This window comes from Sturnira hondurensis, unplaced genomic scaffold, assembly GCF_014824575.4.
Source record: "Sturnira hondurensis isolate 20B ecotype Veracruz unplaced genomic scaffold, ASM1482457v3 Scaffold0001911, whole genome shotgun sequence".
In the NCBI taxonomy this organism is placed as follows: domain Eukaryota; kingdom Metazoa; phylum Chordata; class Mammalia; order Chiroptera; family Phyllostomidae; genus Sturnira; species Sturnira hondurensis.
Genome location: NW_028074542.1, coordinates 139,849 through 152,218, shown reverse-complemented (window position 1 = coordinate 152,218; position 12,370 = coordinate 139,849). Strand labels below are relative to the sequence as shown.

Genomic DNA, 12,370 nt, shown 5'->3' with positions numbered 1-12,370 from the left:
TGCTCTCGCCCCCCACAGGGGGTTGAAATGTGAACATCTCTCCCACTAGTCCAAGACTGTGTGCTCACCAACGGAAGGAGGCTCCAGACCTTCCATCTCTAGAGGGCCCAGCACACCAAGTTCTTGCTGATGGGGGTGCTTTACCCACTGACAGGAGTCTTCTGAAAACAGGAACCACAGCCTGAAGCCCAGCACTTGCTGCCACTGAATTCAGAGAATACAGACAGACCAGGCCAAGTGGGCCAGGCCAAGGCCCATGCCCTCTTCTCCTCTGCCCACCCCAACCCCCAGGCCCCTCACTCTGAACCCCCGAGTTTGCTGGAGAAAGGCAACAAGAGTGCCTCTTTGGTTGGTACGGATGCACTCGTTGGGTTGAGGATACGCACATACATTCCAATGTGTTTAAGGTTCAGCGAGAAAAAGCTTCTGCCCAGCGGGAGCTCACAGTCCCGAAGAGCCAGCGTGTGTCTCACTTTCTCACACACACACCAGCACTGGGCAAAGCCCGATTTCAGAAAGAGGCAAAGAAACCCCCAGGAAGGCTGTCTCAAAACAGCCAGAACTTCCATGGGTCGCAGTAGTGGGTTAAAGACAGAAGCTAAGGTTCCAAACCCAGTGTACCTTTGGGGTGGGGGTGGGGGTGGGGGGCGGGCAGGCAGGCTGGCCCAGGATCGAGAGAACAAGTCCTGCGAGCAGGGCTGAGAGCTGGCCGGAGCCAGACAAATGGAGTCTGACCTTTACAGCCGGGCAATGGGAAGCTGTGACATGACCAAATCAGAGCAGGTCACAAGAGGCAAAGACCTGGCTGATGCCCAAGTGGTGAATAAATTCCAATATTGGAAGCCACTTAGCCACAGAGGCTACTGAGCACTGGAAATGTGGCCAGTGTGATGACTGAGGGACTGGGTTTTAAATTATATTTCATGTTAATTTAATTTAAATAGCCACATACATACAGCTGGTGGCTACCTAGTGGGCAGCATGTTCTGGAGGGTGTTCCAAGAAGATGTGAAGGACACTGGACAAATGCCGAGATGGCCGGTGCCCACCTCGCTGGGCAGGGGATGATGGCGGGCCAGGCCACTCACCCTCAGCAGCATGGCCGGGGCCCAGGACTCAGAGTGCAGGAGCCATGCCTCGGGTGTGCTGTTTCAGCCCAGGCCTGGTGTTCACAGGGTTGTTACCTCCACCCTTAGGGTGCCTGACTCAGCTGTGATTCATGCTGGCACCCCAAAGATTCCAAATTAGCTCACAGTGGGACTGTGAGGTCCTGCTGCCCAGGGCTGTCCCCCACACCCTCCATTGTGATGGCCCCACAGAGCAGCCAGGTCCGCCAAACCCCGCTTTTGGACCGCAGAACCCTTCACGGCCTGCTCTCCTGGAGAACGCAGGCTTCGCCCAGCGATGTCGGGGTGGGCGTGCCTGCTCAATAAAGCCTTCTCCAGCCAAGATGGAAACCCTGGGCCCACCACCACGAGCTCCAGGTGAGTAGAGTCAGAAGGGAAGAATGCCCTCTCTGGACACAGTCCCAAATTAAAAGCTCTTCTTCCTCCAGTTCAATTAGAAATTAAACTCTCAGTTTGGAAAAGCTGGTAAAGCAGGAAACCACACAAGTGTGAACGACCCAGCCTCTTCCTTCTCCGTTGACCACTCTCCATAGGCCCAGCCTCATCAGGCTTAAAGCGCTAAAGGAAAAAAGTCGGCCCCTCCCACAAAGGTCTCCCATTGCTTCACTTGGGGGTGGGCATGTGGTCTAAAGTGTTTAATGGCCATGGCGATAAAGCGGGGCCAGCACAGTGTTCCTGGGAACACACGGTCCCTGCCCATGAGCACAGGACACTCCATAAGCCTGCCCGAAAGGGATGGAGTTGAGATCAGACAAGCTTACTTAAAAGATAATGAAGACAAAACGTGCCTTCAAAAGGCATCAGAAGACGGTGTGAGGCAAAGAAGCTCTAGAGCTCCGGACAAAGCACAGAGGCAGACCCTGATTCTCCAGATGGCAAACTGTGCATTATAACGCACTCGGAAATCACATAAAGGCATAAAGTCATTTCTATTCATTAAGTACATATAACCACAGGGTAAAAGCACAGTAGGAAAAAGAAAGGAATGACACATCGCATTACCCTCGAGGCACTTCGAAGTCCTTTTGGGGCAAAAAACACAAATGACTTCTCTGGTGGGCCTATTACTGCCCCCCTCTGCCCCCAAGTAACCAACAAGTTTGGTCCAAGAGTCAAGGGTGCTGGGTAGGCTGGGGGCCAAACAGGAGCCAGTCTCCCCAGATCAGAAGGTTGTAAGGTCCTGGGGTGGGAGAGGAGAGGACAGCGGCCCCAGCGCCAGCACTGCAGGAGCCTGGGGAGGCAGGGCTGCCCCATTCAGTGTGCAGACTTTCATTCAGTACCCGTTTCACCACCGCCTGGTGCCCAAATCCAGACCCCTCCTCACTGCAGCTACTCCATAAAGCCAAGCCAGATCTGTGGCGAAAGGGTCTGGGGCCCTAGTTGTCTTTGCCAACTTTCCACCAACTCTCCCGCCTCTGGCCGCGCTCCGACCCACACCTTCAAAGGAGCTGGTCCTTGTGTGTGAATCAGCCTGCTCCTTATTGGCTGCCCACCCGCGCACACTTTCTCAGCAAGCTACTAGAAGAATGGCCCCAGAAAAATAAGGCAGTCAATCCAGAAAGGAAGGGGCACCAACACAGGAAGCCACACAAGAGAAGGGGAGAAGGAATTCCCAGGATGAAGGGGAAGCAGGGTCAGGGGTCGGCGCATCCCAGGAGCCACAGGGAACTGCTTGGTAGGAGGTTTAAACACAATGAGGGGCTGGACAGCAGTAGCTGAGGCCCAGGGGAGAGTCTGAGAACTGATCGATGGAGACACAGAAAACGAAACTGAACAAAGTTACTTAGGAGAGCAGGAGGGAGAGGCAGAGGAGCGAGGAAATAAGGAAGCAGTAGCTGTATCACAACAACGCGCACTCCCCTCTACAGCGAGGGTGAGGGAGAAAGGTACAGAAATGAGCCAGGAGTAGAAAAGCAAATGAGATAACATAAAAAAGAAGAAAAGATGGAAGGAAAGACAGACAGACGGATGGACGGATGGACGGACGGACGGACAGACTTGGAGATTCAGAGGTGAGGAGGACAACCAGAGGAATGAAAGCAGCTGCTCCAGAAGAGAACAGGGCAGGTAGGAGGGCGAACGGCTGTTCTGCCACACCTCGTGCACAGTCAAAATCAAAACTTCCTACAGGCAGCGCTTTCACAGAAAGTTAACGTATTCTGAAGGGTCACATGCCGATGGACGCTCGATTACCATACAGCTCTATGTTTAACCATCAAAATAAATATGTATGTCATCTCTGTACAAATTTATCATGCTTTGTTTTCCCATAACAATTGATGCTCATTTTGCTTCTGAGACCGCTGTCCCCACCCCCCAACAGCCCTGCTGACAACAATCCTCACAAAGAGAACATGCTTACTGATAGGACTTTCGGAGCTGGGGCACCTGGCTCCTGCCCCCCTGAGGTCCACCCCATGGGCCTAGACATTTCATAAAGATCTGAATACCCCACTGTGAGCCAGGTTCTGCTGGATGTGCACAGGAAGAAGTGCACAGGACCCCTGTGTCCTCCTGGGACCGAGGGGTAGGTAGCGAGTGACATTTCAGATCTCAAGATACTACAAAGACGCAGGGACCAAATGTAATAAACCCGCAGCCTGTCAACCGCTTCAGAGAACTGAGCCCCAGGCTTCCCTTAGACCTGAGGAACTAACTGTACTCCGGGGCATCCAGACCGGCCCTGCCTGGGGGCGCTGAGAAACAGCCACTTGGTCCTCTTCCGTGTCCTGCGGTTTAGATGAGGGGCCCAGGTAGAGAAAGGCTGGATAAGGAGTGTGTGGGAGAGGGGGCGCCTGAGACAGAATGGTCTGAGAGCACCTCTCCCAAGAGGCAGCGGTAGAGCTGGAACAGTGAGGGGCAGTCGTGCCAAGGTCTGAGAGGACAGGGAAAGGAGAGGGGGAGAAAGTTCCAGGCAAGGAGAACACGCGCCAAAGTCCTAAGGCAGAAACAAGCCTGGCTGACTTAAGAGGCAGCAAGAAGGGGAGCTGATGAGGTCAGAGGGCTGCCGCCAGAGAGACCGCTCCCCAGCTTCCCTGGGCAGATGCACTGTGGAAGGTCAAGAACCCAGAGGAGTAGTTCCATCACACTTCCTCCAGAGAGGGAGGGCGACTTCCCCAGTGGCCACGGGGCTATACTTTCTAAAGTAATCATCAGAGGCTGATTCCAGAATCTGTTCCAGAAACACGGTGCCTCCGTAGCTGGTAGCATGGTGGGTACGTAATGCATGGGTAAACAGGCTCACTTTTTATTGATACTGCAAGTTCTTAGCAAATGCTTTCATACAAAGTCCTGGGGTCACACCACTTATTAGCCTCGGTGGGGGGTCAGGTAGGGGATGAGGACAGGGACATGCACACACTCAGCCCCACATAAACCCTTGCCACTTCCTTGAAATACACTTTGCAAAAACAACCTCCCTCTCCAGCCAACATAAACCATAGGCAACAGAGGGCCTTATATGGCTTGAAGCTTTCTTAATCAGAAACAGATAGATGGGCCAGAATTGCCAGCTCCAAGAGAAAAGGAGGAGGGAAGAAAAAAAAAAACCAGGGCAGGACAAGAAAGGATGGGGTGGTGTGGGGCAGAACTTATTTGTCGGACTCCTTTCCCACGTCTCTTGAGCCCCCTTCCCACCAGCTCCCTGTAAGAACTCCTCCTGAGGAGCACAGCTCAGCTGCTTCTCCCGGCGTCATTTTGGATGAAGCCCGAGTGCACCAGTACTCATGCGGGCCAGCGCATCCACAGTTTACAGAGTTTTCAGTGTCCATCTAGTAGCCCGTCCTTAGGTTGGCTGACTTCCCATGGAAATGGGCTTAGGTGATTTCCTGAGAAGTTGGCTGCTGGGGCAACAACGGGCTGCCGTTCCCCAGGACAGCAGCCCTGCGTTCCGGGGCTCACTGGGCTGCTTCGGTCACATGCCTGCCTGGCCTGGGAGGCAGGGTTGGGCTCCGGCCACAGATCCAGAATAGAAAAGGCAGCCCCAGGGACCTCTTAAGCAACTACCTCTCCCTTTCACCAACACCCCGTGATAGTTTCTAGGGTGGCTTTCTTTCCTCTCCTGATTAGAAAGCAGCGGCAGCTTTGGCCTCAGGACCTGCCCTTCACACTGAAGCCACATGCACTTGGCCCTCCTCAAGGATACCACCTGCCAAAAATAGCACGGCCGCACACGCTGGGCCGGGTGGGCCTCACCAAAGTCAAAGGACAAAGCAAGGAGGCTTTTCTCAGCGGAGACGGAGCTCGAGGCCCATCAGAGTGCGGGCCTCCTTCCAAGGCAGTTCAGGACAAGTCCTTCCTGCTCCTTTCTCTTTGGAGAGGCAGGAAGGAGGAGCAAGAAGATTTACAGAAGACCGAGCTGGCCCTCAGATCTGCTGCCCCGGCTTCTCCTCCAACCCCTGGAGAAGGGGGGGGAGTGGCAATGCAGTGTGTGGCCAAGGGCTGGGCTTGAACAAACCCTGCGGCCTTCCCCCGGCGGGGACCAAGCTACTGCCAGGCAACCCTGCAGAGGGCCAGGGGATGGTCTCGTGACCTCCATGTGAGGTCTGACAGGCCATATTATTATTAGCCAGCGAATGAGTACCTTCAAGGTTGCCTTCCCAATGAGGCCACTGAGCTAAACCGAAGTCTTCAGAGCAGTTTTCCAGGGCTTCCGGCACAGCTACGGTCTACAAGGCTTTATTAGTCACAGCCATTATTTGTGAAACTCAAATGTACCGGCTGGTTGCATAATTCTCATGACAAAACAGGGCTTTGGAAAGACAAGAGCCTTAAGGAGTAGGATCCTAAACTCCAGTTTCCTGTCAAATGAAAATGTCCTGTAAAATGGAATACAAATACCTCTATCACAGAGCTGCAATGTGGCTGAAATGACTCAAAACCTAACAGTCTGACTCAGCTTGTGAGATAAATGATGTTTGATCTTTTAAAAACCCAGTTTTGTTTTCCCGCATGAGGCGGGAGCATTGATGGGGAAGTAAGAAACATCTCATAAAGCCTGGAGCTACAGACACAGAACCCTGACACCAGTCCAAAGCCAGCCCAGCCCTGCATCCCAGGGTCAGCCCACCTTCCTCAGGGCCTCAGTTTCCTCACACACAAAGTCAAAACACCTGACCTCACAGGGCTGAGAGAGAATAAAACGAACCGTTTAGAAAGAAACCTCCTAAGATACAAGGTATATAGTAAGTGCTTAATAAGTGTCTTATGCAACAGGGTGTCTGGCTCCAGGGAAGAGATCTCACATTGTATGCCAAAGGTCAGCCTAGCAGGGTTCAAACTAAGCACACCCAAGAGGAGGGGTGTCCGGAAATGAAGCCCGCTTCCCAGAGCTGGCCCCCCCCCAACGCCTCAGGCCTCCCCCCGCAGGGCAACTCTCCAGGCGAGTCCACAGGACAGGCCTCCCGCCCTGAGGTGGAGTGGGGGTGGCATCAACATGACATCTGTCTCCCAGGACCCGTGAACCGTGCCACAGAGGGCCCACAGCGGACCCTGCAGGAGGCATTCAGCTGCAGGAGGGACACCAAGGGTAGTGAGCACAGGCCACGGAGAACCAGCAAGGGCCTTTATGGTAACAAACAGGCTCTAAAACCAGCTTTCCAAGGGCTCAGCATCTGGCTCTGTGCTTCAGGGTCCCATTCCCACACCCTCATTACACTCCTCACACTGGCTTGTGACTGACCACTGCCCTGCAGGCCAGCAGACGGCAGCCTGCTTCTTTACTGTGTCATGGAGAGAGCTGATCAGTTGTCACCAAGGCTGTGGGTTTTTTTAATGTTTCACCTATTTTTATTTTTTAGCCTCACCAGAGGATGTGCCCATTGACATTTAGAGAAAGGGAAGGCGAGAAGGAGAGAAACAGTGATGTGAAAGAGAAACACCAATTGGCCACCTACCATAAATGGCCCATAAACTAGGCATGTGCCGTGACCAGGAATTAAATCTGTGACCCTTGGGTTTATGGGACAACACTCCAACCAACTGAGCCACACTGGCCAGGGCTATCACTAAAGTTCGGTTTGTGGCTATGAAGGACGAAGCCAAAGCGTGATGCTTTAGCTTTTAGAGCTGGGCTAAGAACTAGGTTCCAACAGGACTCTCTGGGATGATGAGAATACTCTAGGCCTGCACCGCTCGGCACTGCAGCCACCGGCCACGTGAGGCCCCTGCATACCTGTAACGTAACTAACATCACCAAAAAACTAAATTTTTAAATTTCATTTTATGCTTAAAGCTTAAATTGAACTAGTCACACATGACTAGTTGCTACCCTATAGGCCGAGGAGCTCTAGACCCTCTCTCCTAAAAATCAATTTAAATGAGAATAGAGAGATTATAAAGTATAAAAATATTTAGCTCAGTAGCACCGTAGAGCTAAGGGAACTTGAGATGCCCATAAAAACGGCCGATGGGATGTTCTTAAGTCTCTGACTTGTACTACCCACTGAACCATGCACCCTGGCCCCAAACCCCTCCTCCCCATACACAACCCTGCAGGCAACTTCACCCTCCCAGGATCCCCCAGGCACTGCAGATGAACAGGGCTCCGGGAACAGACTCTGAATGCCTTTGATGTTGACCAACTTGTTCACTGGGTGAAGACACTGCAGCCCCAGAGCCCCGGAGTGCCAACAGAACTGCCTAGAACCACACCCAGGTTTTGCCCCTGAAGACTATACGGAGCCCTCGCCCCCAACCTAGGGCCCTTGCCAGCTAAGCCCAGCAGTGAAACAAGCCTTATCAGCCCGCAGCACTGGGTACCTTTACTTCCCGAACTCGCCTGGGCCACTGCTTTGTTCCTAAGTGCGTGGGCCTCGGTGAGGCGGGTTAAGGGGAGGCAGCCGGCCAGTATGACCAGATGGGGACAGAATGTTTACTATTGATTGACTATGGCAAACTATCAAACCGGATTGTGGAAACATCCAAATGGCAAGGACCTGGACAGAACAAACTTTTTATTTTTTAAAGATTTTATTTATTTACTTTTCAGGAAGAAAGAGAGGGAGAGAAACCTCAGTGTGACAGAGGTGCATCGGCTGGTTGCCTCTCCCATGTCTCCAACTGGGGGCCTGGACCACATCCAGGGCAAGAGTCCTGACTGGGACTCGAACCTGTGACCTTTTGGTTTGCAGGCCAATGCTCAATCCACTGAGCCACACCAGCCAGGGCCAGATTGTACCTTTTAGTAGGAGGTACTCATTACTAAAAGTCCTCAGAATGCTAAACGATAACACACACTCCTTCACTCCAACAATCTGCTTAGAAAGCAACAGAAAGATTAGGAGAAAAGCCCATGGATTTGACTATGCCTCGGTAGTTCTCACAAAACTCCAGAAGACCAAGTTTAATTCCAAACCACACTTGCCAGTCTCTCTGCCTCTCAATTTGTATTTCTATTCACCATTGAAACAATCCTTGAATGACCTCCCAGCTTCACCCTGATTGTTCTCAGAGGTGTGAGGATTAAAGAATTAGGAAGGCGTTTGCTCACAACTCACCTAACACAGTAACTGTCTAGTGAAAGGCATCCTCTAATTTAGTCCCTACAGCCTCACCAGTTACTTCTCCAGCTTGACTCTGTCACTGATGGTTCCCACCACCCAGTTCTAAAACCAGGGCCAGCAGGTTTGCTCAGTGGAGTGCCACGTACAATGGGTACTTGGTGTTAAGTGCCCGTAAGGGTAAAACTGAGCGAGGCATGGCACCAGAAAGGGATGTGGGAGAAACAGAACTTGCCCTAGGAAGCAAAGATTAGGATTAAATTACATCCCACGTAGACCAGCCACTCAAACAGAATGCTGTGACTTACATGGGACCAGGGCCCGTAGGGTTCAACGCCTCCCCAGAGTGGAGGAATGCCCCTCAACATGGCAAGCTGAAGGCATTAACTTGTACACAAAACTGCTGGCTTCCTCACAACAGGACAACAGACCAAACCGCAGAGAAACCCTCTCATTCTAGACTCGCTGGGAAAATTAGGGAGGAGTGGCCCGGGGAGAACGCGCTGGGAGGCGCCAGCTCACCAGGCACATGGGGCACCCACTCCTCAAAGCCCTGAAAGGAGCACAAGTCATGCTGGCTGCAGGCTACAGCCAGGAGGCTGGCTGGCGGTGCGGGGAAGCCAACTTGTTTTCCTCTTCCCTCCAACCAAGTTTCCAAGCCAGACACAGGGGGAAGGGTACTTTTAACAAAATTCAAATCACTCAAGTGATTCGAGAGAAAATGTCAGTCTCAGAGATTCTTTAGGAGGGAACAAAAATAATGCTTGAGCACCTATCATGCACAATGCCGAGTCTCACAAATATTATCCTAACTTGTCTTTAGGATGAGGACAGGGAGCACTGTAAAGCCCTAACCCACAAGTGACAGCTAGGACGCAGGTCCAAAGCCCACCATTAAGTTGGGTTACCAGGTTTAGCAAAACAAATTGCTTTAAAATACTGATGCTCAGCAACCTTATACTGGAGACACATCTACTTGGCACCTGAGCAGGACACTTACAACAAATACCTTCACTGTCACCCTGCAAGTGGCCACGTGTGAATGTATTTCCTCAATACAGCTGGGAGATGGGATGCAGACAGTCACACACAGGGCTCCATGAAGACACAAATCCATTAGACCTGTCTCACTCCAGGGCTTGGACAGGATCAGTTACCCACAAATTCTAGGCCATCACCTAACAATACTCATGACAATGAAGCCTATTTAATTCAGGTCAGCACTGAAGCTTCGGTGATTTGCATACCTGTAGGATCCTCCTCTGGCCTCTGAGAATATACACAGGAATCACTACCCAGAATCCATAAAGGTAGTTAAGAGGTAAAAGACAGGTTCAACACAAGTCAAAAAGCTCCGAAAAGATAACATCACACGTTTCTAGTGTTCAGAAAGCCTTAAATAAGCAGGTGACCCACTTGAATGCCAAGGGCAGAGGAATCCGATATATGACCATACCATGCGTGCTGCCCTCTCTTCATTTCAAAGATGCTCCGTACCTTTAAGAGCAAAGGGGATGGGTGGGTGGTGCTTACTAAGAGTCCAAGTTTTGCTTTCTAATTTTTTTTTAATGTTGGGAAGGACTTCCCTACAAGTGCACGGTAAGGATACTGTTTGCCAGAATTAATAGCTCATTGTGAAGTGTTCATCAGGAACTGCGACAGTGGGAGGGAGTGGTGGGACGTGGGGAGGGGGGAGCCTAATAGCAAACCAATCGACAGATACGGTTGTACCAGCAGCCCAGATTTCCCCGCAGAAGATAAATTTACACACCAAATAGCATGAACTTCAGTAGGTGAAAGACAGCTAGTTTAATCTAATTGTCCTGCCCATGCACCCTACCTGGCTTGAGAGGCCTCCACTCACACCTGGAACGAAGTGCACCGGGTTTGCGTTAGCGGCGGCGGAGGGGTGGGAAGACGGCGGCCAGCCTGGGCATCGCCGCTGGAAAGGAAGATCGCGAAAGGCCCGGGGCTTACACGCGGCCCGGGTCCATTCTACACCGCCCAACACCAACAACTCCTTTCTTCCTCATGCCTCTCCTGGAAGGGAAATGGGAGGAACCGTACCCAAGGGCAAAAAAGAGTGGAACCGGTGAAAGGCCGCGCCGGGTCGTCCAAGACAACAGCCTTTCCGAGCACACTGAGACCCGAATTCGCGAAACTAGTCTCTCCAGACTGCCAGTAAGAAGGTATCCAGGCGCTGGCGGAGCGCCACACTTGACCTACGCGCCCCGGAGCAAGTCAGCGGGGACATCAAGCAGGACCCGACGGACGCCGCCCCTCTGGACACCCTTTAAGGGATTGCAAATAGTAATTCTCTCGAGAGACACAAGCTTTTAACGTCGCGACCCTAACTCGGTTCTAACGGTCCCTTCACCCAAAACGGACCCAATCACAACCGGTCTCCTAGCTCATGCTCCCGGCTCAGCAAACCGAACCTTTTCCCCGGGTTTGTCACACACAACGCTCAGAAGCTGGGCTACCTGCTGGGGTTTGTCATCGCCTGGCCTAGAAGGGGAAGCAACCTAGGACGAGCCAAAGGGGCCCAGAAGTTGGGTGAGGTTCCTGAGTGACCAATTCAACTCTAACCCCTCGAGAGGGAGAAAGGGGTGCCCCGCGGGCCTTGGAGCACCTCCTCGCCCTTCTGAGCACCTGGCCCTGCCCACAACACACCCCGCCACCGCCTCTCCCGGCTCAGACCGGGTACACACGACCTTTGAAAAGTAAATGCGTGTGGGTTAGGCGACCTTGGGTGGGACGCGCTCAGGTTTGTCTCACGCGGGGGTGTGCGCGCTCTGGAAAAGTTAAGCCGCAAAAGGGTGGCCCGGGAGTCGCGTCCTCGCCCCCCGCCCCCGAGAACAGTGACGCGCGTGGGGGTCACCTCCGGGCTACAGAGCGCCGCCCCAATCACGCACACGCGATCTGTCAGCAGGAGCCGCCTGGCAGACAATCCAGACCGGGAAGATGAGGGGGCGCGCAGGAGACGGAAAGGAAGGAAGGGCCTGCTTGACAGCAGGCGGCGGACCGGAGCCCCTCCGCCCGCACTTGGCGTCCGGAGCCTCTAGCATGCAGGACACATGGAACGCATGTTGCGCTCCGCACCTGCACCCTAGGTTCCCCATCACCCCGACGGCGTCGTACTCAGGCCTCGGCAGGTGGTCCTGGGGCCAGCCGGGTCCAGCGGATCCAACTTACCAGCTCCTCAGCCACTGTCGGGATACAGGGTCCTCACCCGCCGCCGCCCCCCGACCCCCTCCTCGGCCCCAGAGGCCCGGCCCCAAAGCGGTGCGCTCCGGCCGCTGCCCCACGTGCTCGCCCAGGCCGTTGGAACACAGAGACATTAAATACTGAGTACGCGCAGCGACGTGCCCGCGGCGCAACGCAAGGCCCCGCCCCCCCCCCCCGCCCTCCAGCCCTCTCCCTCCCTCTCTCTCCCTCTCTCGCCCCGCTCACCTGCGCGTGCGCGCCGCGGGCCTCTCCAGTTTGAGCCTCTCCCAGCTGCGCCAGAGGGGGCGCGGTCTAGGGCGCTCCCCTAACATCGCGCCGCCGTCCTCTGCAGCCGGGCCTTGCTAGAGCTCTCGCGAGATTGTCTGTAATCTCGGCGGGTGTCGGAATAAGGGTCTGGCTGTAGCATTCTGAATCCCATGGAATTTCGAAGCTCTGTTTCGCATGCTCAGCCCGCAATTACCCTGCTTCGGCTCTGGGCAGTCTAGAGGGGTCAGTTAGATCATTTGCCTGCCTGTG

General features: G+C 53.6%; 1 protein-coding gene across 3 annotated transcripts in view; it reads right to left on the bottom strand.

Annotated features, from left to right (window-relative positions):
* Positions 1-11,959, bottom strand: part of AKAP1 (A-kinase anchoring protein 1) — a 31,455-nt gene extending 19,496 nt beyond the window's left edge. Inside the window, exon 1 of one of the 3 annotated variants that reach the window (XM_037037463.1) lies at positions 11,822-11,959. The gene's annotated coding sequence lies outside the window, so the exon portion shown is untranslated. Of the gene's footprint in view, positions 1-5,709; positions 5,926-10,466; positions 10,667-11,821 lie in introns of those variants that run through there. The other 2 variants (XM_037037472.1, XM_037037477.1) reach the window with 2 other exon arrangements.
* Between the last annotated feature and the right edge of the window lie 411 nt (positions 11,960-12,370).